This window comes from Oncorhynchus masou, chromosome 25 (genome assembly GCF_036934945.1).
Source record: "Oncorhynchus masou masou isolate Uvic2021 chromosome 25, UVic_Omas_1.1, whole genome shotgun sequence".
In the NCBI taxonomy this organism is placed as follows: domain Eukaryota; kingdom Metazoa; phylum Chordata; class Actinopteri; order Salmoniformes; family Salmonidae; genus Oncorhynchus; species Oncorhynchus masou.
In genome coordinates, this window is record NC_088236.1 from 37,491,380 (window position 1) to 37,506,245 (window position 14,866).

At 43.2% G+C, this 14,866-nt stretch overlaps 1 pseudogene; it reads left to right on the forward strand.

Moving 5' to 3' along the window:
• The first annotated feature begins 1,378 nt into the window (after positions 1–1,378).
• LOC135513630 (histone-lysine N-methyltransferase EHMT1-like) lies at positions 1,379–13,912 on the forward strand (annotated as a pseudogene).
• Positions 13,913–14,866: the final 954 nt, after the last annotated feature.

The window sequence follows — 14,866 nt, forward strand, 5'->3', positions numbered from 1 at the left end:
CATTCAATTGAAATGTGTCTCCTGCCATACCAAGCAGTGATGTAGCCAGTCAAGATGCTCTCCTTGGTGCAGCTGTAGAACTTTTTGAGGATCCGGAGGTCCATGCCAAATCTTTTCAGCCTCTTGAGGGGGAAAGAGGCGCTGCTGTGCCCTCTTCATGACTGTCTGGGGGTATGTGGACCATGTTAAGTCCTTAGTGATGTGGACGCCAAAGAACTTGAAGTTCTCGACCCGCTCCACTACAGCCCCGTCAATGTGGATGGGGGCGTGCTCTCTCCTCTTTCTCTCATAGTCCACGATCAGCTCCTTGGTCCTACTGGTGTTGAGGGAGAGGTTATTGTCTTAGCAACACACTGCCAGGTCTCTGACCTCCTCCATGTAGGCTGTCTCATCACCAGTGGTGATCAGGCCTCTCACACTCGTTTCATCAGCAGACTTTATGATGGTGTTGGAGTCATGCGTGGCAACTCAGTTGGAGTGAACAGGGAGTACAGGAGGCAACAAAGCACACACCCCGGAGGGGCCCCCGTGTTGAGGGTCAGCGTTGTGGAGGTGTTGTTGCCTACCCTCACCACCAAGGGCAGGCCCGTCAGAAATTCCAGGATCCATTTGCAGAGGGAGATGTTCAGTCCCAGGGATCCACAGCTTGGTGATGAGCTTGGAGGGGACTATGGTGTTGAACGCTGAGCTGTAGTCTATGAACAGCTTTTTCCCCTTTGTCTAATATGGCTGTAGAGTGACAGGTCTTTTGTGGAGCAGTACTGCTGTGCCACACTCTGGCTGACTCATGCACTGCTGCTCCTGAAAGGGGCCACATATGTTGACTGAGCATGCTCCATCTGGGCTGTGCAGATGGAACCAATGGAGCTGAACTGTGCGAGTGGGGAAAGGAAGGGGAAACAGTGTCCCCCCCCCCGCTCTGAGGCCATCGAGAAAGCAGGTACAAAGCTACTTTCTTGCCTAAACCTTTGCAAGGGCCAACTTCTGGATCTTACTTGTATTTGGCATGTACTTTTTGGAGTCTTTTCGGTGCTTTCCTATGTGTGTGTGGTCGTAAGGTTAAGCTTTGTTTTTGTTTTGTTTTTCTCAACGTTTTACACAACCCTTTTGTAAAGATGTAGATTACGGATTTGAAAGATGGGTTCTGGTAGTACAGCACGCCACACCGCGCCTCCCCCAGATCCAGAGGGACTGGTGAGTTCTATCTATGCTATAATCACTCTCACATTGGCCTCATTTACAACTACCACTTGCCCACTTAGCAGTGTGTGAACGTGATTAATGTGGCATCTTATTTGATGGGACTAACAGCTGTAATCTTCCAGGTGAAACTGTTGATATTGGTGTGAAGAGCCCAGAGGATTCCTCCAGGATAGCCATGGAGAGTAGGGGAGTCAGTCAGGAATCAGAGGCAGGGAAAATACCCCCCCCCCCCTCCCCCCTGGGGGCCAGGGGGAAGATGGCTCTGAGTGCTAAAATGCAGGTTAACAAAAAAGCTAAAGCCAAGATGACATCCGTTCATGGCTCCAATGGTTTTACCGTGCATGAAAAAACAAGCAAGAGAAGACCCTCAAAGGACAGGTGGTTCAGCCCATAAACTGACCAAAACCCCTCAAACCCCTGCAGACAATGGTAGAGACGCTGTTGCAGCAGGGATCTCAGATTTACAAACTCATAGCTCTCCATCTGTGGACTCTCCAGCCAGGACATGGTGTGCATGGAAGACTATGGGCAAACCTGCCGCCAATCCAGCAGCACTGAAGGTAATGTTCATCTTAACCCAGAACATGAAATGTTGTCCTTTTAAATTATGACTGGTGTCCAATGTCATTAGAGTCTGTTCTAAAGCATTTTAACAGGGACGGAGCAGAGTCGAGCATGGCAGGCATGTGGATGGAAAACTCAATGGCCCCCTCCCACATGAAGCTACCTCCGAGCCTTAAAAGAAAGAGTATTGTCTCTACCAAGCCACATCCGGGTGAGTCATCTTCCTTTCTGGGAAGACTGTTCTTCTACACTGTCTCTCATGTCCACTTTATTTAGTGATGACATACTGTGCCAGCTTGAACCGCCATCTGCCACTTCTCCGTCTGTATGTGTCTGCAGGGTCTAGGAAAGGGAAGAGGAAGATGGGAATGTTCCAAAGAAGAAAACCAAGGTGTTGAAGGTAAGAGACCCCATCCCATCTAGTCTTTTGTAAATATTTGTGTAGAAATGCACTGCGGATGAACAGTGTCTGAATGATTCAGAGAGATGGAAAAGCAAGAAAATGTCAGAAAGAAGAGAGAAGATCTGATGCACAGAGAGATTTGTGAAATGCAAGAAAGCCATGCACTGTTAGCCAAGCAGTGAGTAGAAAATGAAAAAGATTTAACCAAAGAAAACAAAATGGAGAAAAAGGACAACAGCAGTAAGCAGGAATACATTGAATTGACTGTGGAATCGCCAAATCTGAAAGCCCAAGATGAGCTGATGTCTCCTCCTCTCTCAGGTAACAGTTTACCTAGAGACGAGTTAAACATTTCGTTGTGAAATTATACTTGTACAATACATTAATATGCTGTACATTAAATCTGTTTTGTTGACCTGGATGTTAATTTGTGTTATTTTGCAGGCTTTCCAGTTGATGGTGAGGTGACAGAGACGGACCTGTCTGAAGAGCTCCCTCTGTGCTGCTGTTACATGGAGACCCCATGCAGTAGGGAGAACCTATTCCAGGCTGAGCACACCTGCATGGCCACAGAGAGGGTGGATGGTCTGGTGAGTCTGAGCTGCTCTGAAGCAACATTTCCCTAGTCTTGCGCACCAGATATCCTCCCCAAAGTTTGAAATAGCCTGGGGGCGAAGTTAACCTTTACCCAGCCTTTGTGTGTTGAGCTAGTATCTAAACAACCCTTATCTCTCTGCTCCTTTCTATTTATCTCTCCGTTCATCTCCTCCCTACAGGTGAGTCGATGTCAGAGGGATGTTGTGAAGCCTGAGATGATGCGTCCGTCCAACACAGTGCGTCTGCTAGTTCTGTGTGAGGACTACAGGCCAAGCACCAGTGATGCCCTCCCTGCCTGTGGCCTCTTCTGCAGGGCGGTGAGAGGAGGAATACAACAGATAGACCTGATAGGCTGACACACCTGTCCCATGACTTTATTGTGGTTGTTAATTCTTAAAGCACTCTGCTTTGCCTTTAATATTAATATCTGACTAATCATGTATGTGTTATGCAGGGGACCTTCATGGAGTACAGACCGTATGGCAGCATCTCTCAGCATTTCCACAGTGGCTGTGCCTCAGTCATCAAGGCCCAGAGCTTCTGTCCCCACTGTGGGGAGGATGCCACCGGGGCCCAGGAAGTCACTGTTCCCAAACCTGTTACTGTCCCCAAACCCGAGTCAGTACTTCCTCTTGTGCAAGCTGCTTCCCCTTTGGCCCCTGTTCCTGCTATGTCCACCAGGCCCCTCATTCACAGGGCTAAGAAAACCACTGAGCTTGAGAGGTCTCTGGACACCTTCCCCAACAACAGGTTATTTAGACTTTACTCTTCCATTCTCAATTTGATTCCCTCTATCCTAATCTGTGTCTCTTTCTCTCTGCATTAGTACTAGCATTGATCATTTTCTTGGGTATTTAGCTTAATATGTAATGGTAATGATTGCTGTATGCTGTCTTGTACTAGCCTGAAGAGAGGGCCTTTAGGTGATGGAGAGAAACCAGCTAAAACGTCACTGGAGAGCATCCTGATGGCCCTGGATGAGGAAAAGTAAGTTTAAAATGTAGCTATTTTTAAAGTCATTACTTAGACTTTTAGCAGTTTAGATGAGATAATACAATATAATGAACACATAGTGGGTCTGTAGTCATTACTGTTTCATGTCAATGATGACTGTAATAGGCACTCTTACAGATGTTTCTGCTGCATACCAAGTGATGTACTGTAGCTAGATTTCTCTTTTTGGTATTTAGTATGAGGCCAAAGAAAGTGAAATATCACACGAAGCAACTGTACATCACTGCCCATCACGGGGAGCTCCAGAAAGTCATCCATCTGCTGGGTAAGAACATGCCACATCTCTCCAGGTTTCATGTGTATGCCTAGTTCGTTCGTACATGGAGCAACCCTCTTCTAATATTTTAACTTGAATGAAAAAGTAAACAACTTGTTGATTTAATTTTATTTTCACGGTATACTCTATTGTCCCCGGGGGGAAAGTTGTCAACATGACTCAAAAGGCAATTTACCTCTTTGGTCCAGTGGATGGAAAAGACCCCAACACCCTGATGGACCGTCAGAACAAGAAGACCCCTCTACATGCTGCAGCAGCTAAAGGACACCAGGAGGTCTGTCACATGCTCGTCCAGGTGAGGAGATGTACTCTGACATGTAGCAGGTATTGGCTCTCTCTTCACATTCGAATCACTTGGCATACAAGTGTGGCAGATGACTAAGTTAGCAGCTCTGCTGCATTCCTGTCCCTCACGCCAAGAAAATGTATTTGCTTTTCGGGGTCAATATTGACAGTGCTATGTGAGTACGTTGTGTTTTCAGTGCAGAGGGCTGTGAGTTTCACTCTATTATACAGTGCAAGCAGACAGGTGTAAAAGGTTTCTGATTCCCCATCCCGTTCAGGCTGGAGCTAACCTGGACATTGTTGATGAGGAGCAGAGAACCCCCCTGATGGACGCCTGTGACAACAACCATCTGGACACGGTCAAGTACCTGCTGAGGGCCGGGGCACGGGTCAGCTATAAGGTCAGTGTGTGGAGCAGAGTTCATTGATCCCCTCCATAGATAGGCCATGATCTTCTGTCAACCCCACCAGCTGTGTTACCGTTTATAAGACATAAGACTTTCGCTAAATGAGCTGGACCTCTGGTGTACTGTAGATGTCAAGTGATCAAGCTGTTTTATGTCCATGACACGTCTTAAACTATTAACTACATGCTGTAGCAGCAAAAGGTCGGTGTTTTTCGGGCCTCCCAAGTGGCACAGCAGTCTAAGGCACTGCATCGCAGTGCTTGAGGCGTCACTACAGACCTGGGTTCGATCCCAGGCTGTGTCACAGCCAGCCATGAGACCCATGAGGTGGCGCACAATTGGCCCAGCATCGTCCGGGTTAGGGGAGGGTGTGGTTGGCTGTGAATTCCTTGTCCGGTCGCGTTCTAGCGACTCCTTGTGGCTGGCCAGGTGCCTGCAAGCTGAATTTGGTTGCCAGCGTGCGTTGGTTCCGCTGGCTTCCGGGATAAGTGAGCAGTGTATGTGTCAAGAAGCAGTGCGGCTTGACAGGGTCGTGTTTCGGAGGATGCATTGCTCTCGACCTTCGCCTCTCCCGAGTCCATTGCTGCGATGGGACAAGATTGTAACTACCAATTGGTTATCACAAAATTGGGGAGAAAAAGGGCAAAAAAATATATATAAGTTGGTGTTTTTTTAAACAACCATGAACAAAACCAGTGAATAACATCTTCATAAGATCTTCATCTCCTCTCAGGATATCAAGGGATACCTGTCTGCATTTGGCAGCTAAACTGGGACATTACACCATAGTGGTCAACTGTCAGGTAGTTACCCATCCACGCTCTGCTCCTTCTTCGACTAACAGGTCCAGTTGAAATGTTAACAGCTTCGTTGAAATCGTTTGTCCATAATTCACACGTACTATCAGCTAGGCTTTGGCAGGGTGAGTTGGAGGTCAGTGCTGTTGGAAGACAGTTTAACAGTCTGCCCATTAGGATGTTCAATATATTGTGGGTGATATTAAATGGATTGTAAAACTCCTGACCTTAATGGGAAAGCTAGAGACTGAAATTGCTCCTCACTGTTGTCATGATTCCAGGTGATTTACCATGTTTTGCCTTGCATTTCTATGCCTTCAAACTGTTAGTAAGTAATGCCCTCTCACATTGTGTGCAATAAGATAATCCAAAGCAGGGGATTCAAACCCTTTTTCACAGAGTAACTACAGTGTTGTAGATCCATTCTCATTTTTCTCCTATCACAGCCATTACACTCTGTAACTGTTGTAACTGTTTTAAAGTCACCAGTGGTCTCATGGTGAAATCCTTGAGTGGTTTCCTTCCTCTCGGGCAACTGGATTAGGAAGGATGCCTGTTTCTTTGTAGTGACTGGGTGTATTGATACACCATCCAAAGTGTTGTTAGTAACTTCACCATACTCGAAGGGATATTCAATGTCTGTGTCACGTTCTGACCTTTATTTCCGTTGTTTTGTATTTATTTAGTATGGTCAGGGCGTGAGTTGGGTGGGCAGTCTATGTTTGATTTTCTATGATTTTGGATTTCTAGGTTTCGGCCTAGTATGGTTCTCAATCAGAGGCAGGTGTCATTAGTTGTCTCTGATTGAGAATCATACTTAGGTAGCCTGGGTTGCACTGTTTGTTTGTGGGTGATTGTCTATGTTGATGGCTTGTTTCAGTGCAGCTCGCATTAGCTTCACGGTTGTTATTTTGTTTACTGGTTTTTGTATAGTGTTTCTGTGTTCAGTTCGTTCTTTAATTAAAACATTCAACATGAACACATATCACGCCGCATTTTGGTCCTCCGATCCTTCTCGCCTCTCCTCTTCAAATGAAGAGGAGGACGACCGTGACAGTCTGCTTACTTTGATTTTTTTTTACCCATCTACCAATAGGTGCCCTTCTTTGAGAGGCATTGAAAAACCTCCCTGGTCTTTGTGGTTGAATCTGTGTTTGAAATTCACCGCTTGACTAAGGGACCTTGCAGATAATTGTATATGTGGGGTACAGAGATGAGGTAGTCATTCATGTATGAAACACTATATTACAAACCAGAGTGAGTCCATGGAACTTATTATGTGGCTTGTTCACTCTGGAACTTATTTAGGCTTGTTCACTCTGGAACTTATTTAGGCTTGTTCACTCTGGAACTTATTTAGGCTTGTTCACTCTGGAACTTATTATGTGGCTTGTTCACTCTGGAACTTATTATGTGGCTTGTTCACTCTGGAACTTATTTAGGCTTGTTCACTCTGGAACTTATTTAGGCTTGTTCACTCTGGAACTTATTTAGGCTTGTTCACTCTGGAACTTATTTAGGCTTGTTCACTCTGGAACTTATTATGTGGCTTGTTCACTCTGGAACTTATTTAGGCTTGTTCACTCTGGAACTTATTTAGGCTTGTTCACTCTGGAACTTATTTAGGCTTGTTCACTCTGGAACTTATTATGTGGCTTGTTCACTCTGGAACTTATTTAGGCTTGTTCACTCTGGAACTTATTTAGGCTTGTTCACTCTGGAACTTATGATGTGGCTTGTTCACTCTGGAACTTATTATGTGGCTTGTTCACTCTGGAACTTATTTAGGCTTGTTCACTCTGGAACTTATTTAGGCTTGTTCACTCTGGAACTTATTATGTGGCTTGTTCACTCTGGAACTTATTTAGGCTTGTTCACTCTGGAACTTATTTAGGCTTGTTCACTCTGGAACTTATTTAGGCTTGTTCACTCTGGAACTTATTTAGGCTTGTTCACTCTGGAACTTATTTCGGCTTGTTCACTCTGGAACTTATTTAGGCTTGTTCACTCTGGAACTTATTATGTGGCTTGTTCACTCTGGAACTTATTTAGGCTTGTTCACTCTGGAACTTATTTAGGCTTGTTCACTCTGGAACTTATGATGTGGCTTGTTCACTCTGGAACTTATTATGTGGCTTGTTCACTCTGGAACTTATTTAGGCTTGTTCACTCTGGAACTTATTTAGGCTTGTTCACTCTGGAACTTATTATGTGGCTTGTTCACTCTGGAACTTATTTAGGCTTGTTCACTCTGGAACTTATTTAGGCTTGTTCACTCTGGAACTTATTTAGGCTTGTTCACTCTGGAACTTATTTAGGCTTGTTCACTCTGGAACTTATTTCGGCTTGTTCACTCTGGAACTTATTTAGGCTTGTTCACTCTGGAACTTATTTAGGCTTGTTCACTCTGGAACTTATTTCGGCTTGTTCACTCTGGAACTTATTTAGGCTTGTTCACTCTGGAACTTATTTAGGCTTGTTCACTCTGGAACTTATTTCGGCTTGTTCACTCTGGAACTTATTTAGGCTTGTTCACTCTGGAACTTATTTAGGCTTGTTCACTCTGGAACTTATTTCGGCTTGTTCACTCTGGAACTTATTTAGGCTTGTTCACTCTGGAACTTATTTAGGCTTGTTCACTCTGGAACTTATTTAGGCTTGTTCACTCTGGAACTTATTTAGGCTTGTTCACTCTGGAACTTATTTAGGCTTGTTCACTCTGGAACTTATTTAGGCTTGTTCACTCTGGAACTTATTTAGGCTTGTTCACTGGAACTTATTTAGGCTTGTTCACTGGAACTTATTTAGGCTTGTTCACTCTGGAACTTATTTAGGCTTGTTCACTCTGGAACTTATTTAGGCTTGTTCACTCTGGAACTTATTTCGGCTTGTTCACTCTGGAACTTATTTAGGCTTGTTCACTCTGGAACTTATTTAGGCTTGTTCACTCTGGAACTTATTTTGGCTTGTTCACTCTGGAACTTATTTAGGCTTGTTCACTCTGGAACTTATTTAGGCTTGTTCACTCTGGAACTTATTTCGGCTTGTTCACTCTGGAACTTATTTAGGCTTGTTCACTCTGGAACTTATTTAGGCTTGTTCACTCTGGAACTTATTTCGGCTTGTTCACTCTGGAACTTATTTAGGCTTGTTCACTCTGGAACTTATTTAGGCTTGTTCACTCTGGAACTTATTTAGGCTTGTTCACTCTGGAACTTATTTAGGCTTGTTCACTCTGGAACTTATTTAGGCTTGTTCACTCTGGAACTTATTTAGGCTTGTTCACTGGAACTTATTTAGGCTTGTTCACTGGAACTTATTTAGGCTTGTTCACTCTGGAACTTATTTAGGCTTGTTCACTCTGGAACTTATTTCGGCTTGTTCACTCTGGAACTTATTTAGGCTTGTTCACTCTGGAACTTATTTAGGCTTGTTCACTCTGGAACTTATTTAGGCTTGTTCACTCTGGAACTTATTTAGGCTTGTTCACTCTGGAACTTATTTAGGCTTGTTCACTCTGGAACTTATTTAGGCTTGTTCACTGGAACTTATTTAGGCTTGTTCACTGGAACTTATTTAGGCTTGTTCACTCTGGAACTTATTTAGGCTTGTTCACTGGAACTTATTTAGGCTTGTTCACTGGAACTTATTTAGGCTTGTTCACTGGAACTTATTTAGGCTTGTTCACTGGAACTTATTTAGGCTTGTTCACTCTGGAACTTATTTAGGCTTGTTCACTGGAACTTATTTAGGCTTGTTCACTGGAACTTATTTAGGCTTGTTCACTGGAACTTATTTAGGCTTGTTCACTCTGGAACTTATTTAGGCTTGTTCACTCTGGAACTTATTTAGGCTTGTTCACTCTGGAACTTATTTAGGCTTGTTCACTGGAACTTATTTAGGCTTGTTCACTGGAACTTATTTAGGCTTGTTCACTCTGGAACTTATTTAGGCTTGCCTTAACAAAGGTGTTGAATACCTATTGACTTAAGCCATTTCAGCCTGTAACACAACAAAATGTGGGAAAAGTCAAGGGGTGTGAAGACTTTCTGAAGGCACTGCAGCTGCGAGCAGCAATGAACAGTGTTCACAGGATGTCAGAAAGGACACAAGATCAGTTGGAAAACAAAAGTGAGCATTCTATCACGTAGGAACTATCTTCCTTTGTGTGTAATCATGAGTCTAAATACAAAATCTGTGTCGTTTCAGATCGGTATGATCGGTAACAATCTAGTTTTTTTTTTACCCCTCAAATAAAGGTTTCAGTTTTGTAAAAACATTTCTATTTAGTTTTATATTATTCAGTTTTAGTTCCAATCTTAGGGACAGAAAGTAGCCTATGCGTGGGAGGCTAGAAGCCAATTATGTGTATTTTTTGTATTTTTGGGGATGTCACTTCTTTCCAATGAGGGGCTGCAATGCATAAGGTGATGGGTCAGGTCATAGGTTCGGTTTAAAGGTAGACTCAGTGAGATTACGCAGATGCACCAAGTAAACAGAAGCAATGGGTCAATTTTCGCAACAACCAGGGGCTGCTTTCCCGATAGCGATGGAAGTTAGGCTTACGAGTGTTTTAAAGATGCATTGTTCCTAAAATGCGCATCCCAAAAGAACATGTGCTTCCCAAAACACCATGCAGGGAGAATGTTTGCTAAGTGTGTTGCTGGAGCGTGTGTTGATACTGATAGGATCGAAAGAAAGGCAGTGCTGTTCTCGGATCATCTTTCTCCCTTAAAATCTTCTCATAACATAATCATTTCTTCACAATACTGACGAAGGATCACCGCCTAGAGAGATATCACCACCTATTGCAGCAAATATTGAGACAGATTGTTCTAATGCTTACCGAATAATAATAATCCACTAAATCACAGATTAGGCACATCCATTGTGCACATGTTGTTGCACATGAAATAAATATATTGAGGCAAAAATTAGGCCTAGCCTACAATGAGCAAAAATAAATGGATCGATTGAACATGAAATTGATTTCAATATGATTGAAATATGTAGGCCTATACTATTTATATTTTATTGCAGTCATCTTGGTTTTTGTTCTTCGCTTGTTGGTAACAATTTCAAAGACATTGGCAACCTTGTATTTGTAGTCAACTTTGTTCTGAAGTTATCATTGGTAAAAGAGAGACTGATAACATCTTGATTCTGTGTTTAGCGGAGATCTACTGTGTCTAAAGTGAAGCGGAAGGGCAAAAAAGCATTTAACAACGCACTTAGCTGTTGTGTTCATCTCAATGGACGTGTACGAGCGGATCACACAGTCCAGCTGGTCATGCTGCTGTTCCAGTTTCAACTGTTCTGCCTGCGGCTATGGAACCCTGACCTGTTCACCGGACGTGCTACCTATCCCAGACCTGCTGTTTTCAACTCCCAAGAGACAGCAGGAACGGTAGAGAAACTCGAACGGTAGAGAAACTCTGAATGATCGGCTATGAAAAGCCAACTGTCATTTACTCCTGAGGTGCTGAACTGTTGCACCCTCGACAACCACTGTGATTATTATTATTTGACCCTGCTGGTCATCTATGAATATTTGAACATCTTGGCCATGTTCTCTTATAATCTCCACCCGGCACAGCCAGAAGAGGACTGGCCACCCCTCATAGCCTGGTTCCTCTCTAGGTTTCTTCCTCGGTTCTGGCCTTTCTAGGGAGTTTTTTCTAGCCACAGTGCTTCTACACCTGCATTGCTTGCTGTTTGGGGTTTTAGGCTGGGTTTCTGTACAGCACTTTGAGATATCAGCTGATGTAAGAAGGGCTTTATAAATAAATTTGATTTGATTTGACTTTTGTCAAGTCGATCGCCGCCTTTCACAGTGTATTGCATTCTGAACTTGACCAAATACATGACTAAAACAGGAACCAATGAATGATTTATGTGTTCAGTGGATGTATACAAATCAATGTGATATTTGAGTCCCTCTGTCAATAATTGATTGTACAATGTACACTCAATATTATATTATGATTTCAGTTTGTGAGTATGTAATAGGGGAATGTGAATATGTGAATTTCGACATTCTAAATAATTGGATGTTCTGATTTGACAGCCATGATTAAACTACATCAGGAGATACATTCTTCCCGGACGTCAAAAATTAAGAAATTGTTTGCAAAGCAAATGACCACTGGATTGATGCAAATAATCATGATATCATTCTGCCAGGTAAGCATAGGCTATTCGTAGTTAACATTTAATTGAGATGTGTTTTGGGAAAACCTTTCCAGCTTTCAATAGATGTAGTTGATTTCCTACTAAGATCAAGAATTTTTTTTAATATTGTTGGATTTCGTTTTAAAGTCTGGTATCCTTTGGTTCCGTCCACATTCTCTGCAGCGCAGAATTTATAGGGCCCTATTTATCCTTACCACTCAAATGCACCCAATATCTGCGGTGCTGCTTGTGGCAACATCATTTCACTGAATCTACCTTTAAATTATAAAGTTAATCTCAATTTGACCCGCCAGATTCACAAGCTTCAAAACCCCATTAGGAAAAAAAGTTTGAAAACCCCATTCGATTTTTGCCCCCCCCTCCCAAAAAACTCAAACTGAACTGTTAGTTCATTTTGGAGTCCAATAATAGTTTCAGTATAGTTTCAGTTTTTCAAAAGGGTTTGTTAATTATTTTATTTCAGTTTACTTGTTTTTTTTCATGATTAATTTTAGTTTCAATTTTAGTTTACTTTAATGAACTTGATTGATTGTGCTTGGTGTCAGGATGATGGTGGGTGCACCCATATCACCTGGGCTATAGAGTACAAGCACAGAGAGCTGGTCTTACTGCTGCTCTCCAAAGGGGCTGATGTTAACATCCGAGACAAGGTCAGTACTCTATAGGATGCATGCTGTTCACCCTACTGTACATCCCATCACCTTACCTACCTTCTGTTCTCACAGTCTGAGGAGGGGAGGCTAGACACAGGCAAGGTTACAGTGGGATGGATCCCATGGGGTGCATAATGTTCCGGTCTGCACGTTTGACCTACAGTACATGGTGTAATCCAAGTTAAAGGGATGCTTCAGAATGTCACCTTGGGCGCATACAACAAGATTAATTAACAACTTAAGTCAAAACTGCTATATTTTTTGTAAAGGGGAACATATCAATTGGTCTGTATGAGTATGATTTCTTCCTCAAAACATTTGTATAGTGTATATGACGTACTGTCTACTGATACACTTGACATAAATGGCCCAAAAATGTAACAATGTATCTTCAAGATACAGTAGCCTTTAGATGCAAGGTTGTTTCTGTGGTGTGTGGGGAAGGTATTGCTCCTGGGTATGTTTTTCCACGTTGACCTGTGATCCCTGTTCAGGAGGAGAACATTGGCCTCCACTGGGCAGCCCTGTCTGGCTCCGATGACATCGCTCAGATCCTGCTTGATGCCAGATGTGACCTCCATGCAGTCAACGTCCATGGGGACTCACCTCTACATATCGCTGCCAGGGAGAACCAACTGGAATGTGTGACGTGAGCAGTAAGACAGTCTCCGTTCTCTCAGAGCTGCAGCATGACACCAGGTTGTTCTTGAAAATTATGATTTGTTATCAATAGCCTATCCCACCTGGAATTTTTATCATAAGCGCACTAACCTGCAATGAGACCAGTTGTAGGTGTATAGCCTAGACACATTTATGGAAGGAACCTGTCCACACATAGATGCACACATCCAGAGACAGTGGCTGTGCTAGCCTGGCCAGTGGGTGGCAGTCATGCTGCTGACCATAGCCATGCTGGGGATGATATCTACTCCTCCAGACTGCTTCTGTCCCGAGGAGCAGACGTGAACCTGAGGAACAGAGAGGGGGAGACTCCTCTGGACTGCTGTATCTACAACTCCAAGGTGTGGGCGGCCCTGAACACCAATAAGAAGCTGACAGATGCTAGGAGAAGCATCTGTCTGTTGGAGGAGCTGTAGGAACCGCGTGGTTCAGAATGGATTCCGGTAACTGGGCATCCCTACCCCACCATCATCTGATCAATCAATCAATCAATCACATTTGATTTGTCACATGCGCCGAATACAATAGGTGTATACTTTGCTATCAAATGCTTACTTACGAGTCCTTTCCGCACAACGCAGAGTTAAAAAGTAAGAAAATTAGCAAATTAAATGTCTATCTTTTTGTTATACAGTTTCAGCCCAAAATTAAAATATCAGTTTCTCTGTGCACTTGATCAACTATGGCTGCACTGTATGTCTTTTGAGTTAGTTGGACTGGATTTATGTCTTCTCTTGTCTGTTTTCAGGGCTCGGCTGCAGCTCTATAAAACCCAGATGATGGGCTGGGGTGTGAGGGCACTGCAGGATATTCCTCAAGGAACTTTTATTTCCGAGTGAGGCCCTGAATTCTATGGAAGATATTTTATTGAGTGTTTGGAAAACTGCCCAACCATAACTATGATAATGTCTTGGTACACAAATGACATGAGGCCAATTGTGATGTCATGAACAGATGTTAAAACAGGATTTGTCATTTTCAGTTCTTCACTTCATTTTAATGATGTGATTACGCAGAGTATACACAGCAGGCTCTCTTTATTGTGCAGGTACAGTGGGGCAAAAAAGTATTTAGTCAGCCACCAATTGTGCAAGTTCTCCCCCTTAAAAAGATGAGAGAGGCCTGTAATTTTCATCATAGGTACACTTCATCTATGACAGACAAAATGAGAAAAGAAATCCAGAAAATCACATTGTAGGATTTTTTATGAAATGATTTGCAAATTATGGTGGAAAATAAGTATTTGGTCACCTACAAACAAGCAAGATTTCTGGCTCTCACAGACCTGTAACTTCTTCTTTAAGAGGCTCATCTGTCCTCCACTAGTTACTTGTATTAATGGCACCTGTTTGAACTTGTTATCAATATAAAAGTCACCTGTCCACAACCTCAAACAGTCACACTCCAAACTCCACTGTGGCCAAGACCAAAGAGCTGTCAAAGAACACCAGAAACAAAATTGTAGGCCTGCACCAGGCTGGGAAGACTGCATCTGCAATAGGTAAGCAGCTTGGTTTGAAGAAATCAACTGTGGGAGCAATTATTAGGAAATGGAAGACATACAAGACCACTGATAATCTCCCTCAATCTGGGGCTCCACGCAAGATCTACTCCTCAAAATGATCACAAGAACGGTGAGCAAAAATCCCAGAACCACATGGGGGGACCTAGTGAATGACCTGCAGAGAGCTGGGACCAAAGTAACAAAGCTTACCATCAGTAACACACTACGCCGCCAGGGACTCAAATCCTGCAGTGCCAGACGTGTCCCCCTGCTTAAGCCAGTACATGTC